Source organism: Triticum dicoccoides, chromosome 3B (assembly GCF_002162155.2).
Source record: "Triticum dicoccoides isolate Atlit2015 ecotype Zavitan chromosome 3B, WEW_v2.0, whole genome shotgun sequence".
In the NCBI taxonomy this organism is placed as follows: Eukaryota; Viridiplantae; Streptophyta; class Magnoliopsida; order Poales; family Poaceae; genus Triticum; species Triticum dicoccoides.
Window position 1 is genome coordinate 638577123 of NC_041385.1, and position 13956 is coordinate 638591078.

Consider the following 13956-nt stretch of genomic DNA (forward strand, 5'->3'; position numbering starts at 1 on the left):
CTGCTGCATGTGTTTGAGATGCGGTGCTTGCCCTAGAGGTGCCTATATATAACCAGTGGCGAAGAGACCGGAGCAGCACGCAGGACACGAGATTAGTTGAAGCATTTTTGTCAAGACGTGGCACTTGAAGCGTTTACCCCAGTCTAGTTCAGCAAGCTAGCCAGCTTTAGTTGGTGCAGGGTTGGTCACTGATCGAGCACGAGCACGAGGTCGCCGCAAGGCAAGCACTGCGGGCGGGACCCAGGCATGCGTTGTGTTGCTATAGCTTGGGAGTGCGGGTAAAGTCAACCGCGCGTCTGTTTACCCGTCACCGGTCACTCTGATCGGGCTCTTGACCGGACCATCGTCCTCTCGATCCTCTCTGGCCTTTCCAAGGCTTAATTAACACGCAGAATGTCCGGTCTTAATTATCAAGATTACTGTATACCAACGAATGTGGACCATTTGTTTTCATACATCTTGACTTAATTGCTCGACGATTCCCAATCGGGAACACTGCAACAAATTGATTTAGCCGTCTTTGCTTCAGGGAGAGAAAAGGCGCTGTGCGTAGCCATTTTACGCTACATGTACTGAGTCACGTGTATGAAGTGCGGTTTACTCAAAGGAGAAAAGAAAAACCAAGGGAATATTTGCACGGACAGAGAAACTTCGGATGATTTGTACGTGCTAGTGGCACATCAAATAAGCCTGGCATTTGAGAAATGGCATGATATTTGGAGAGGGGGAAGGGGTCCGTCCATAATTCGGTTAATTTCTGGGAGAATTGTTGGTCTTCCTACTCGGGCTGTCATAGCGTCTCAACGGGGCTTGCCAACGGTAAAGGAAGCTATTCTGCCATAGTATCGGGTTGATCATGTTCCGCAACTCCGCCGGCGAATCCGGTCCTAGATTGCGGAGCGAGGGCGAGCGTAGTAGACGAAGTAGTCGAACGCGAAAGTAAAAGACACAGAGAGATATGGAGGAGACCAGCTTTATTAATCAATGATCAGGGGTTACAATGATGGTTCCTTTTTTTTTATCAAAGAAGGGCTTGCTCCCTTCCGATTTTTTCATTACTGAAAACCACCCTTAAAGTGACAAAGTGTAAGACACTACATAACGGATCCGGCTACCAACACAACATACATCCCACCAAAAGGCCAACATAGGCCGACCATCCAGAACTTCGAGGACAAGCAAGACTCAGAGCATAACAAGTCTTCCACAAACCATAAAAGAGACAGCAAAATAACAGCTAAAAACTACCAGACACAAGAAGACTAAGAACAGCAGCAGCAGCAGAACGAAGATGTCGCAACCGTTCATCCAGGGAGCCTCGCCACGTTGATCCGCCACCCTTGCCCAACTGTGTACACCTCATTTGCTGCCCGTTCTAGCACTCTTGCACCCAGCTCCAGCATTTTTCTTGATGGCTCCTTTATCTGCAAGATGGACCAATCAACAAACCATCGACTCATTAGTTTGATTATATGAAAAGGATCATTTATCCTTTTTTTTAAATACAATTGCATTTCTACTTTTCCAGATTGCCCAGAATAAAGCAGAAACCCCAACCATCACCATTTTCTTGTCTTCTTTGTTAAATTTGCTTATCCACCCCCCCCAAAACAATCTTTAACATTTAAAGGAATGGTCTTCAAACCACATACACATCTGACCAAGCTCCAAAGCAAGGAAGCCACAGAGCAGGTGAACAACAGATGATCAATTGATTCATCTTTCCCACAGAACACACACCCTTTCCCCCCTTCCACCCTTTTTTGAGTAGGACATCCCTAGTCAAAATACTCTTCTTGTTTACTAACCACAGAAAGACTTTTATTTTCGCAGGAACTTTGATTTTCCACAGGTATTTTTGTGGAAATTTCAGCCCTAGTGTAATCAATTTCTTGTATAAAGATCTCACAGAAAATTTATTATCAGCAGTGAGGGTCTAGGTAATCTTATCTTTTCCCTCATTCATTTTAATTTTTTCACATCTGCTTTTTAGAGTATTCCACAACTCCAAAGTTTCCCCATATAACGTCCCCCTAAATTTGAAACCCTTCCATCCTTTTTGGATGGCCTCATCCACAGTAATCTTGTGATCGAAACAAATATCATAAATTCTAGGATAGACATCTTTTAAAGGCTTGTCATCCACCCAAGTATCCTCCCAGAATCTAGTGTTTTTCCCATCTCCAAGTTCTTTCTTCACAAATTTATAAAAGATATTTTTAATTTTCAATAAACTAGTCCAGAACTGAGAATTTCCAGGTTTTTTCTCTAATAGAGCTAGACATCCATTTTTTCTATATTTTTCTTTTAGAACATCTTGCCAAATCCCCTCTTCTGTCTCCATTTTCCAGAACCATTTAGCCAACAAAGCTAAGTTCATTACTTCCAAATTGAGAATCCCTAGGCCCCCTGCCTCTTTGGGTAGGCAACACTCCCTCCAATTAACTAAATGATATTTTCTGATATTCTCATCTTCTTGCCAAACCAATCTTGCCCTGAAGAAATCAACTTTTTTAATGATTCCTTTTGGGATAGCATAGAAGGACATCATAAACAAAGGAATATTAGTCAGGCAAGCTTGCACCAGGGTGATCCTACCAACAATAGATCCTAGCAGTTTCCCCTGCCAACATCCACATCTTTTCTCAATTTTATTAGTTACACAACTCCAGTGTATGTTCTTAATCCTAGTCTCTGACACAGGCATACCTAGATACTTGATGGGTAGATCTCCCATTTTGCATGTCAATATCTCCTGGTAAAGCAATTGTTTTTCTTTAGCTTTTCCAAACAACATTAGTTCACTCTTATGAAAGTTTATTTTCAGACCTGACATTTGTTCAAAAGCCCCTAGTATGAATTTGAGGTTTCTCACACTTTCCACTTCATCTTTGATCAGAAAGATAGTGTCATCAGCATATTGCAGCATATTTACTCCTTTATTATTGTTTTTACTAAGTACTCCCTTAACAATATCAAATTCTAAGGCATTATTCAATAGCTAAGGCATCAGCAACCACATCAAAAAGCAATGGTGACATAGCATCTCCCTGTCTTAAACCTTTATAGGTTTTAAAATAAGGGCCAATTTCATCATTGATTTTAACTCCTACATGTACCCCTCTCATAGTCTCCATTACCCAATCACACCATTTATCTGGAAAACCTTTTAGTTCTAAGATCTGTGTAACAAAGGGCCATTTAATTTTATCATATGCTTTTCCAAAATCAACTTTAAAAATCAGAGCATCTTCTTTGTCTCCATAAAAAGAATTCAAAGCTTCATGTAGAATAACCACTCCTTCCATAATGTATCTCCCTTTAATAAATGTAGTTTGTGTTCTGGAGATTACTGGTGAAACACACTTGGTCAATCTGTTCATCAAAACTTTTGTAATAATCTTAAAACTCACATTCAATAGGCAAATAGGCCTAAATTTTTGAATTTGTTTGGCATCATTGGTTTTAGGGACCAGGGTAATGATGCCATAATTAAGCCTGGCAATGTTAATTTCCCCCTTAGCAAACCCATCAACCAAGGCTTTCAGATCCCATTTAACCAGATCCCAACAATGATGGCTCCTCGTTGCTTTATATAAGGGGTAGGGGGTCAAGGGATAAGTACCCACTTAACGTAAAGTGGGGGAAATGGGAGGGGCTACCCCGTGCGATACGCACGAGGCCGCCGCCACCCCACGGTGACCCGATTTTCCAACACTCCCCCTTGGGTAATTATCCGTATATCCATGCCTCAAAACTCCAAAAAAAAAACAGTGGGAAAAAATATGGAGAAAGAGCACACATCATACGTTATTGTATTGCACGAATTGCCTCGTCAAAAACCTCGTGTGAGAAACATCAGGAAAACTCACTCAAGGTAAAAAGAGTACAATCCACTCAACCATCAAGTTGAGTACTCGATCATCAGGATTGAGATTTTAGCGACGAGTTTGTGAAGTTTCTCCCCCTGAACCTTGCATCTCTCTAAGTCTCGTCATATCGATTCCGTGCACACACCTCTCTAATTAAGGTTGATGTCGGTAATGATTTAGTGAACATATCAGCAAGATTGTCACAAGACTTAGTATGCAAAACTTTCACCTCATTCAACTGCTGCAGCTCATGTGCATAGAAGAACTTGGGACTAATATGCTTTGTGAGGTTACTCTTCACATAACCCATCTGGACTTGTGCAACACAAGCAGCATTATCTTCATATATAATGGTAGGGGTTTGTACGGTGTTCAGCCCACATGTCTACTGAATGTGGCCGATCATCCGTCGAAACGATACACACTCTTTTGACGCTTCGAATAGTGCCATGATTTCCGAGTGGTTCGTGGAAGTCGACACAAGTGTTTGCTTGGACGATTTCCAGGAAAACACAGTTCCACCCCAAAGGAAAACATATCCAGTCTATGATTTGCAATCATGCGGGTCCGATAGGTACCCAGCATCGGCATAGCCTATAATAGATAGGTCTTGATTCCTCTTATAAAACAAGCCAAGATCTTTGGTCCCTTGCAGGTAACGAAAGACGTCCTTGACACCGTTCCAATGTCTTTTCGTAGGTTCAAAACTGTACCTCGCAAGCAAACTCACGGCGAACGCAATGTCTGTCTGTGTACAGTTTGCGAGATACATGAGTGCTCCAACTGCACTCAGATAAAGAACCTCTGGTCCTAGAGTTTCCTACCCCTCTTCCTTTGGCCTGAACGGGTCTTTGTGTGGCTGTAAAGACCTCCCGACCATCGGGGTCTTAGAAGGATATGGCTTATCAAATCCAAATCTTTCCAACACCTTCTGGGTGTAGGCCGACTGGTGCACTAGAATCCCATCAGGGGAATGTTCAAGTTGCAGATCTAGACAGAACTTGGTTTTACCCAAATCCTTCATCTCGAATTCCGACATCAGGTAGGAACTCGCTTCCTCAATATCCTCAGGTGTACCGATTATGTTTAAATCGTCCACGTACACCGAGATTATACAGAATCCAGCTTGGGATCGCCGTATAAAAACACATGGGCAATCTTTATTGCTCGTGTAGCCCTTCTGATGAAGGAAATTGCTTAAGCGATTGTACCACATTCTACCAGACTGTCTGAGTCCGTACAGTGCCTTTTGAAGTTGAACACTGTATAGACCCCTGTTTGCTCTATCATGGTTTGGAACAGGGATACCTTCTGGAACCTTCATGTATATGTTCAAATCCAAGTTACCATACAGGTAAGTAGTGACAACATCCATTAGTTTCATTTTCAAGCCCATGTTTACTGCCACTGAGATCAAATATCTAAAGGTAACTCCATCCATGACCGGGGAATAACTCTCCTCAAAATCGACACCTGGTCGTTGAGTGAACCCTTGAGCGACGAGCCTTTCTTTGTACCGTACTACCTTATTATTTTCATCTCTCTTTCGAACAAAAACCCACCTATGGCCAACAGGGCAAACGTGGGGAGGAGTTCGACAAACTGGTCCAAACACCTTCCTTTTGTTGAGAGATAATAATTCAACAGTAATTTCCTGCTGCCAATCTTTCCAATCCGACCTTTTCTTGCAATCAGCGAGCGTGTTAGGCCGAGGGTCAAGATCTATGATTGAGGCAATTTTCGTAGCAAAGTTGATGTCGACAATCACCGTTGCTCGGTTTAGGGACTCCTGAGGGAGTCCTGGATTAGGGGGTATCCGGACAGCCGGACTACTTTGGCCGGACTGTTGGACTATGAAGATACAAGATTGAAGACTTTGTCCCATGTCTGGATGGGACTCTCCTTGGTGTGGAAGGCAAGCGTCGCTATTCGGATGTTAGATCTCCTTCTCTGTAACTGACTCTGTGTAACCCTAGCCCCCTCCGGTGTCTATATAAACTAGAGGGTTTAGTTCGTAGGACAAGAACAATCATAATCACAGGCTAGCTTCTAGGGTTTAGCCTCTACGATCTCGTGGTAGATCAACTCTTGTAATACTCATATCATCAAGATCAATCTAGCAGGAAGTAGGGTATTACCTCCATCGAGAGGGCCCGAACCTGGGTAAACATCGAGTCCCCAACCTCCTGTTACCATTAGCCTTAGACGTATAGTTCGGGACCCCCTACCCGAGATCCGCCAATTTTGAAACCGACATTGGTGCTTTGAGTGAGAGTTCCACTCTGTCGTCGCGATAAGGCTCGATGGCTCGTCTCGTTGTCAAAGACAACATCACCTCTGGGGGAGCCCTGGCTCTAGGCTAAACTCTCTGACTGGGCGGCTTCGTCATGACCCTCCGATCGGCTGTCGCGCCGACGATGACTTCTCAGGTCATCAAAAACAACCTCCACGTCAACTCGGAACTTGTCGAACAGATGGATCCAATGGAGCTCTCCTCCCTTAATGAGCTCTTGGGTCGCATCGCCGCTCTAGGTGTCGCTACGGACTATGACCGGATTGGGCTTAAACCCGACCAAAGGGAGATTTACTCTCCGCCGGTCACCCATGAGATAGTGGTAGTGGAAGAGCATCATATGAATTCTCCCTCTATTTTGAGGACGAACTCTGTCCGGATTTCTGAGCTCTCCGGGCCGGATACCCGTTCGCGGGAGGACATGACCCAAACCCCGGACTTAGAATCGGGCGGCGGGCCGGAAAAATTGGGCAACATCCTGGAGCTCGAGCTACCAAGCTCGAAAGCTTCTCTGCCCCTGGGTCTCATATCGGGTCAGGGTTCGGACTTAAATCTACCCACCCACCCAGATTTAAGCAATCTTTCTCATATCCGGCAAGAGCCCCAAAAGACAGTACATCACTACTGGGCCAGATTCCTCCTTGTGATAAACAAGGTCAAGAACTGTCGCGAGGAAGACGCAATCTCATTCTTTTGCAAAAACTAGTTGATCTGTTGCGCCAAATGGCGCAGAGACCTGCTAAAGCCATGCTGTCAATGAAAATAGTTTCATTTTGGAAGGACATATTCGATATTGGTAGTAGAAAGCTTATGTGTTAAACCATTCTATATTGAAAATATGGTTGCTTGAGAAAAGCTTATGTGTTAAACCATTCTATATTGAAAATAAGGTTGCTTGAGAATATCCGGTATGTGCTTGAAAAACCGTTGTGCTAAATGACGCAGAGACACACTAAATCCATGCTCGCACTGAAAAGAGAATTCATGGTTTAGTTGTTTTATAGGTGCAGGCAAGCAACCATGTGCGCGATGAAAATATTTGCATTTTTCAATAACTTTATGTTTGAGAAAGCGCAAGTACCATGTCAACTTGAAGTGTTTTGAAAATATTTAACTTGTAATATAAGTAGGTTTTAGCAACCACTTAGGTACTAATTCAAATCCTTGAAGATGAAAAATGAAGTATACTTCATCTTTGAAAATATATACTTGAACATGCATATTTTTTGATCTTATTCAAATAATATATGACCAAATGGCCCAAGGTCCAAATTCAAAATGTTGTTTTGAAACAATTTTCTTTTCTTTAATATCTTTTAAGTTTTAGAAATCGTTTAGGTGCATATGGTAAGAATTAGCTAAAAATGCACCATTCAGACACCATTTTCAACTATCTATGCATATGATCGTTACATAGACAAATAAAAGAGGTCACTGTCATAGTTTAAATGTAAGGAAAGGTATGAATGAACAAGCTCTTCTAGGAGCTCGAATTATATTATTTTCTGAACCAAGGGAGTTTACTAAAATCAGCAGCACTTTACAGAAATAAGTGTGAAATGATTCACGAAAAGATCAGTGGGGATATCTCTACCTGGACAAAGTTATACATCCTGACATAGACATCTAGGAGTTTGAATTTGATAGTTCCAACAGAAACACTTGCGACAGATAAATAACTTTTAGTAAGGAAAGGTCTAAATGAACATGATCTTGTCGGCAAGTTATTATCGATCTTACAACGGCTTCCCTCCTTCCACTTGTCCCAGATCACCTTTTTAGTTTTGTCTTGCCTACAAAAGTAATTTTTGAGAACCCTTGCATAAGAAACAAATGAAATTAAGAGAACAAATATAAAACTGAAAGACAACATCTTATCAGAAAGAATTTATAAGAAACAAATGAAAACAGGACAAATGGATGGGTTTGAATCGGAAATAAAACCAGCTATAACTAAAAAAAACTAATGCGGTGTGAACAAACAAAGCAAATGCCTAATATTGCCAGGGTATACACCAGAACATGTAATACAAAGCATCAGTTTGACATAGTACTATCCTGACATGGAAAATCATAGTGTTTTTTCAGAATATAATGAAGGATTAGAGGATTACTATGTTGGTTTGATCTGTCTTGCCTTATCAGAAGTAGAGGACAAAGCAAATACACATGCCATATAAGGAACAGATAGTTGCCATTCTATAAAACAGAAAATTTCAACCTTAAGAAATGACAGCCTACCTTTCCTCAATAAAGAAAGTGATGCCCATGCATATCATGGAAATCTTGTGATGGTGCAACAATTATGTATATATATAGGGACATGGTAGATTACTCTTCGTAAGCAATGATAGCAGGCAAAAACTATGCTCTTTTAATTTTGAAGCGGAAGGTTGCCCATCTGGATCCAGTGAGTGATGAACCATAGAGAGGGCACTTCTAGTGCTTCAGGAGTAGTTTTTCAGCATCAGCAACAACCATTAGGAATATCACCTGCATTGCTTGTCATACCAAAGTTAAGAAGAAAATAACTATGATTCCCACTTAAAATCCAAAGTACTCCCAAGGATAAAAATGCATATCCATACCAAAAGTTCACCGGGATGCAGATGTAAAAATTGTGGGTTTACTATTTATGTGTTGGTTTGCTTGTCATGATTGTCCTCTCATTCAGCTAGCTGCCTACTCAGTCCTTTCGTAAGAGCAAATTAACTGTACGTCCTTCGATTCAAGAATAAACAAAATAGTAGTCTGGTTCTTTTGTTAATACATATGCAAAACCCATGGAAGCATAACTAAACATATAATAAAAGCCTATAAGGTTCAAAATGACCCATAATTTGATAATATATAGAGACTGGAAACCGAAGTACTCTGAATAACATAACATCTGCAAGTAAGAACAGAAGATCTCAATCAGTTTTGGCTTTCGAACTCACATAATTAAATATGTAAGATCTAGCGAAAGGGAACCGGCATCATGACTTGACTGCATTCCTTGAGTACTCGCTCAAGGTGCCCCTACTGGTCTCATTCCAGGCCAAAAGAAGAATAGAAGATGTTCGGACGGTAGCACAGGTTGTCATGCTCATCAGGGCCAAGTGTTGAACACTAATAGTGCTTGATGGCCTGGCTCCGCCAGGTCTTAACGCCTGTAGTGGCAAAGGTGAATAATCCTCTCCGTTACTGAAAAATATGTGTTGAGGACTCAAGTCAATAGCATCATTTCTGCACCGGAAAAGAAGTGTCCATCGTATCTGCCACTACTTTTTCCTGAAGATGCCACTACCTATTGTGAAGTTTAATATCATTGGACCAAAACCTATTTCAAATTGCAAAAACAGAATGCCGACATAAACCAATGATATTCAACTATCTAACAATCACAAGTAAAAAGAGGAATGCATGAATATGGAAACATCTATGCGATTGAGTACAGTCCAAACAAAACCTACATACGTATACATAGCTAGCCATATGGAGCTGTAAACCAAGACAAAGGCCACCCAAGGCAGAACATTGGATAGTTACAAAGGAACATAAAAAACACTAAAGATAGAAAATAGTAAAGACGAAGGAAGCTTGTACAAATACACAAAAGCCCATGACTTCCGAAAACCGATCTAGAAGCGTCAAAATTAGTACACTGACCAACCTACATGCATTGTTAAACCTGAGGTAGGGAGCATCAATCTATTCTTCCAAGAACAAGAGGGTAATGTACTTTAAGAAAAGGCTAATGTACTTTAAGAAAATCGACAGTGGGACCATGCAGTATAAATAAATGGTATGGTCGCAACTCTTCCCTTCTCTCTAGCTCTAATTCGAACACAACACAATGATCCACCCCTGATTTAAACAGTATACTAAAATCTAATTTTAGTGGGCAGCATGTATTTATAGACAACCTAGCCACTCCAACTTCAAAAGAACCAAGTTCCAACTCCACGACACATATGACCATTACAGAACCACTTTTCGGTACCACCATTCTAGCCTTACCGTCATGTGGCAACCAAACCGATCCTCATTTTTTTAGAAAAAGCAACTACTCTACTGACCCTTCGTAGGCACAACTCAATTAACTGGGTGGTCAGCCAAGCATTTTGTGCCTGCTGCAATCTTCAAGTATATAATATAGCCAAGTTATTTGTTGATACTAAGAGATGTAAAAATAAGCTAGAGTAGCCAAGGTTTAGATGTTGTACCAGTCAGCAAATCTGCACTGTACTATTTGGAAGAACGTCGGATGGATCCAACCATCTTTGGTCAGAGACGCACCAAAGTCCGACCTGACAGCCCCTTTTCTTCTCCTCTGGCCTCCTCGAATATTAAAAATATTGCATATTAAATTTCTCCTTTACCAATGGAAAGAATAAGAAAAGCTCGATGAGAATTGAATAACTTCCTTGAAACAAATAAGTGACAACTAAATGATGCACAAAAACAAGGCAAAAACCTCATGATTTGTATGCCTTCTTTTCACTGATGGTGATGCTTACTTTAGTGTAGCCCTGAGTGAAAAATAAAATAAACTTGTGCCTGATCGATCAAAATGTCACTACCTAGACTAATGGTCCAAACAAAATCACCTCTATGGACAAAAGATTCCAATGGATAATTGATTGTAATGTGTATGATGAATCATGAATATCTGGCTCTAAATTAGCATGTCAGGAAAAAATCAAGAAATTAAAGGCAATATTTCTCAGGGGATAAGATGCATCTTTCACATCTCAGTTAAAAAAGCCCGAACATCGCCAGTAAAAGTGTTTGTCTTTGGTTCAGTTTTCCTGACTTCCCCCGAGTGCTTGTATAGTTGAAAAATATATCATAACTGAATACAATGAAACAACAAGAAGCTAGAACTGATGAGCTAGAACCTACCCTCACCAGCAAAGAAGAGAATATTGCCATTAGGAAGTACCCACTTTAGTACTTTTGACACTCAGAGAGTTCAAAGGCGGGTAAGCAAACCTAGCACATGTTCAGGTGCCATGTCAGGCTCAGGTTCTTCCTGAACATTAGCACGAGTGACGAAGGACCTATCATTTGTATCCTCCAAGGGACCTTAATCTTTGTAGGGGGGGGGCAAGCAACCACGATCTTCATTGATAGCTACAATATTGTCACTCACCACTTGTCTCCACCTTCTATGGTAGCAGCTGATGGAGACATTGCTATCCTCCATCATCATCCTCATGATATCTAAGTCTTGTCAATCAGTGGGATTGAATGATGTAAAGTTCAGAGAAGATAAGCATGGCAATGCATGGATTGTTTTCTGTACCTCAATGAAGATGGTCACCTATTGATAGTCATGGTCTGGATGAGCTACAACAGGATGGTGGCTGTAGCAGCCACGAAGATTCAGGTTTAATCATTGGACCGCCAATTTTTCTGACCTAAAAGAGTGTCTTGCTGATTCCATCCTTGATGCTGCTGGCAGCGCCATCAGTGCACGTTGGGCTTACATGTTTTCCTTGAGCAAGCTGCCGTGAGCAAAAGAAAATCAACCATTAAGCAAAGGTCCTTCTTCTATACCTGCAAAATGAAGCGTATTATACACTTTGTTTGGTTGAACAAACAGGCAAACTTGGTGTTGTTACCAATAGATCACAAGATGGATTCTGGAAGTATTTTTGCTTGAACTGATCCAGTAAATTTCCTATTGTCTATCACTACTAACAACACTATTAGTCAATTAAGTTACTTCATCCCATTATAACTGAACAAAAACAACACCAGGATCATCATCAGTAAGAAGTGCACACAACAACCATGCCTCAGTTGATAAATAATGAAGCAGTAATCAAAATATATATAAAGTTAAAAACTTGACTTAAACAACATTGTATCGTTGCTTCTAAACTTAAACCAAGCAAACTAACATGGGATCTTTAACCTGGCCCACAAATAAGAGCTTAGCACATTATTTTGTAGACCTTTAACTTGCACACCATCCATATAAAGTGTAAGATTACTACAGCCTCTACAATACTCAGTGATGGTATACATGACAAACAAAGGATCGTGTAGGAAACACTACCATTCTGCATAGCAGAACTACTATCCATCCCATTCATCTGGATGTAGAAGAATTACCATTATACCTTGCTAGTTCACTAATCAGTACAAAAATGTCAAGTTGCCGAAACCAGCAGCTTGCTTTATATCTTCATGATAGCTCCAATGATCCACATTGAAAAAACAAAATGAAAGGCATTATTAACTCACCATCATTGCTAATACACCCAGCTTAGTGCTTATACACCCAGCCTAAAATATGAGAAGAGAAAAAACAAGAATCTACATAAGGAATGACAATTAGATTGGTCTGAAAGCTCCCTTCCCCAATTCGAATTTGGTTCTCTTACACATACATCAGACCAACACATATGATCTGAAACAGGAGGAACATCAGGCTAGATACCTTGGAGATGGTCCATTGCGGCTGGACCTCAAGGTCAGCAAGAGAGCATGTTTTGTGTGGCAGCCACAAGCATCTGGCTGTCGATCTCTGCCTCATGCCACCACAATCAGTGGAAACCCTCATCTTAGCCTGGGATCAAGGCGACATATCAACTACTGTAACTACCTCTCATTGACGGGAAGGGAGGAGAATCTCACCCAGCAGCAGAAAGGAAGGCCAAAACCAGAGGGATGACATGTTCCACCCTGCGTCATCGTCCTCTTCCTTGGTCACGCAATGAACACAAGAAGACCCTCTTCAATCCCCTCATCCTCCTTCTTGGCTTCTAGCCGCCGTTGTCGATCCCATGCTCCTTGACCGGTGCTCGGTGTTAGATAGTGGGGAGGTGGAAGAAAAAGGATCCAGTAGTGGATCGAGCCGCCACCAACCACCAGGTCGCACCTGACCTGGCCGGCGCTAGCCGGCCCTCTCTAGTTCGCCGCTGGGCCTCCCTCCTCTCCTTCCTTCTCCCCCTCTCTCCCATCTTCTCTCCCCTGTAGGAGAGGCTCGCCTCCGTGACCGCACGCTTTAGATCTGATGGGAGGAAAAGGAGGAAGCGACCCGCACTGTCCTGTTCTCCGACAACGGCAACCTGCACGTGAGCGATGGGAAGGCGAGGAGGATAAAGAGGCGAGGTCCTGGAGGAGCAGCCGAGGGCGACGACAGCGTCCTTGGCCGAGCGCACGCACGGAAGGGAGAGGGAGGGGCACAGCGGCTCGTGGGGATCGAGGGAAAGGAGAAAGGGGGCTAGGGTTGGTTTGGCTGCTGGGGTGCGAGTGGGGCGAGCTGCGGGCGACTGGGTGCGGAGCGCCACGAGGTGATTGGGCAAAACCTCCTGCACGCGGAAACATCCAACCCAGCCAACGAGCGCCCAACGTGAGCCCACTCGTCATTGGACTACAAAAACGACCGTGAGGTAAAATCAGGTTTAACCGTAGGTGAAGATCCTACGGCTCAGATGCGATCGGACGGCCAACAAAGCCCCAATCGGGGGAGCTCCGTGGAGGCAAGTTGGCTAGCAGCCTTATATGTTTAAATTGCACAGACAAGGGGATCCTCAATGCTATAAGTCGTTGTGACATAGTACACTTTGCTGACTTAGCGGCCATAGTACAGAAGTACTGCGCGATGGAGAGCGCCTGGAAAACCCAAACAAAATTTTGGGATACTCCGTCCCTCACTAAACCCCTCGTCCGAACTAAAAGGGTAAACTCTCGCAAGTCACCCGACTCAATTACCAAAAACCAAGGCCCACTGCAGGGCATGGAACCGTATTGGAGGAATGGCTCAACGGGCCATGCAAAATTCACAGCACACCG

General features: G+C 42.5%; 1 long non-coding RNA gene across 7 annotated transcripts; it reads right to left on the minus strand.

The window, feature by feature from the left end:
* Positions 1–7637: 7637 nt before the first annotated feature.
* On the minus strand, positions 7638–13407 carry LOC119277569. 7 transcript variants are annotated; one of them, XR_005137222.1, is made up of 4 exons: positions 12796–13407; positions 11456–12727; positions 11303–11373; positions 7638–10488 (listed from the first exon to the last, which is right to left on the minus strand). It is a non-coding gene; the product is annotated as an uncharacterized LOC119277569 (long non-coding RNA). The 7 variants fall into 7 exon arrangements; XR_005137218.1 differs by having other exon boundaries at positions 11303–11379; XR_005137219.1 differs by having other exon boundaries at positions 7638–9317; positions 10374–10488; positions 11303–12727.
* Positions 13408–13956: the final 549 nt, after the last annotated feature.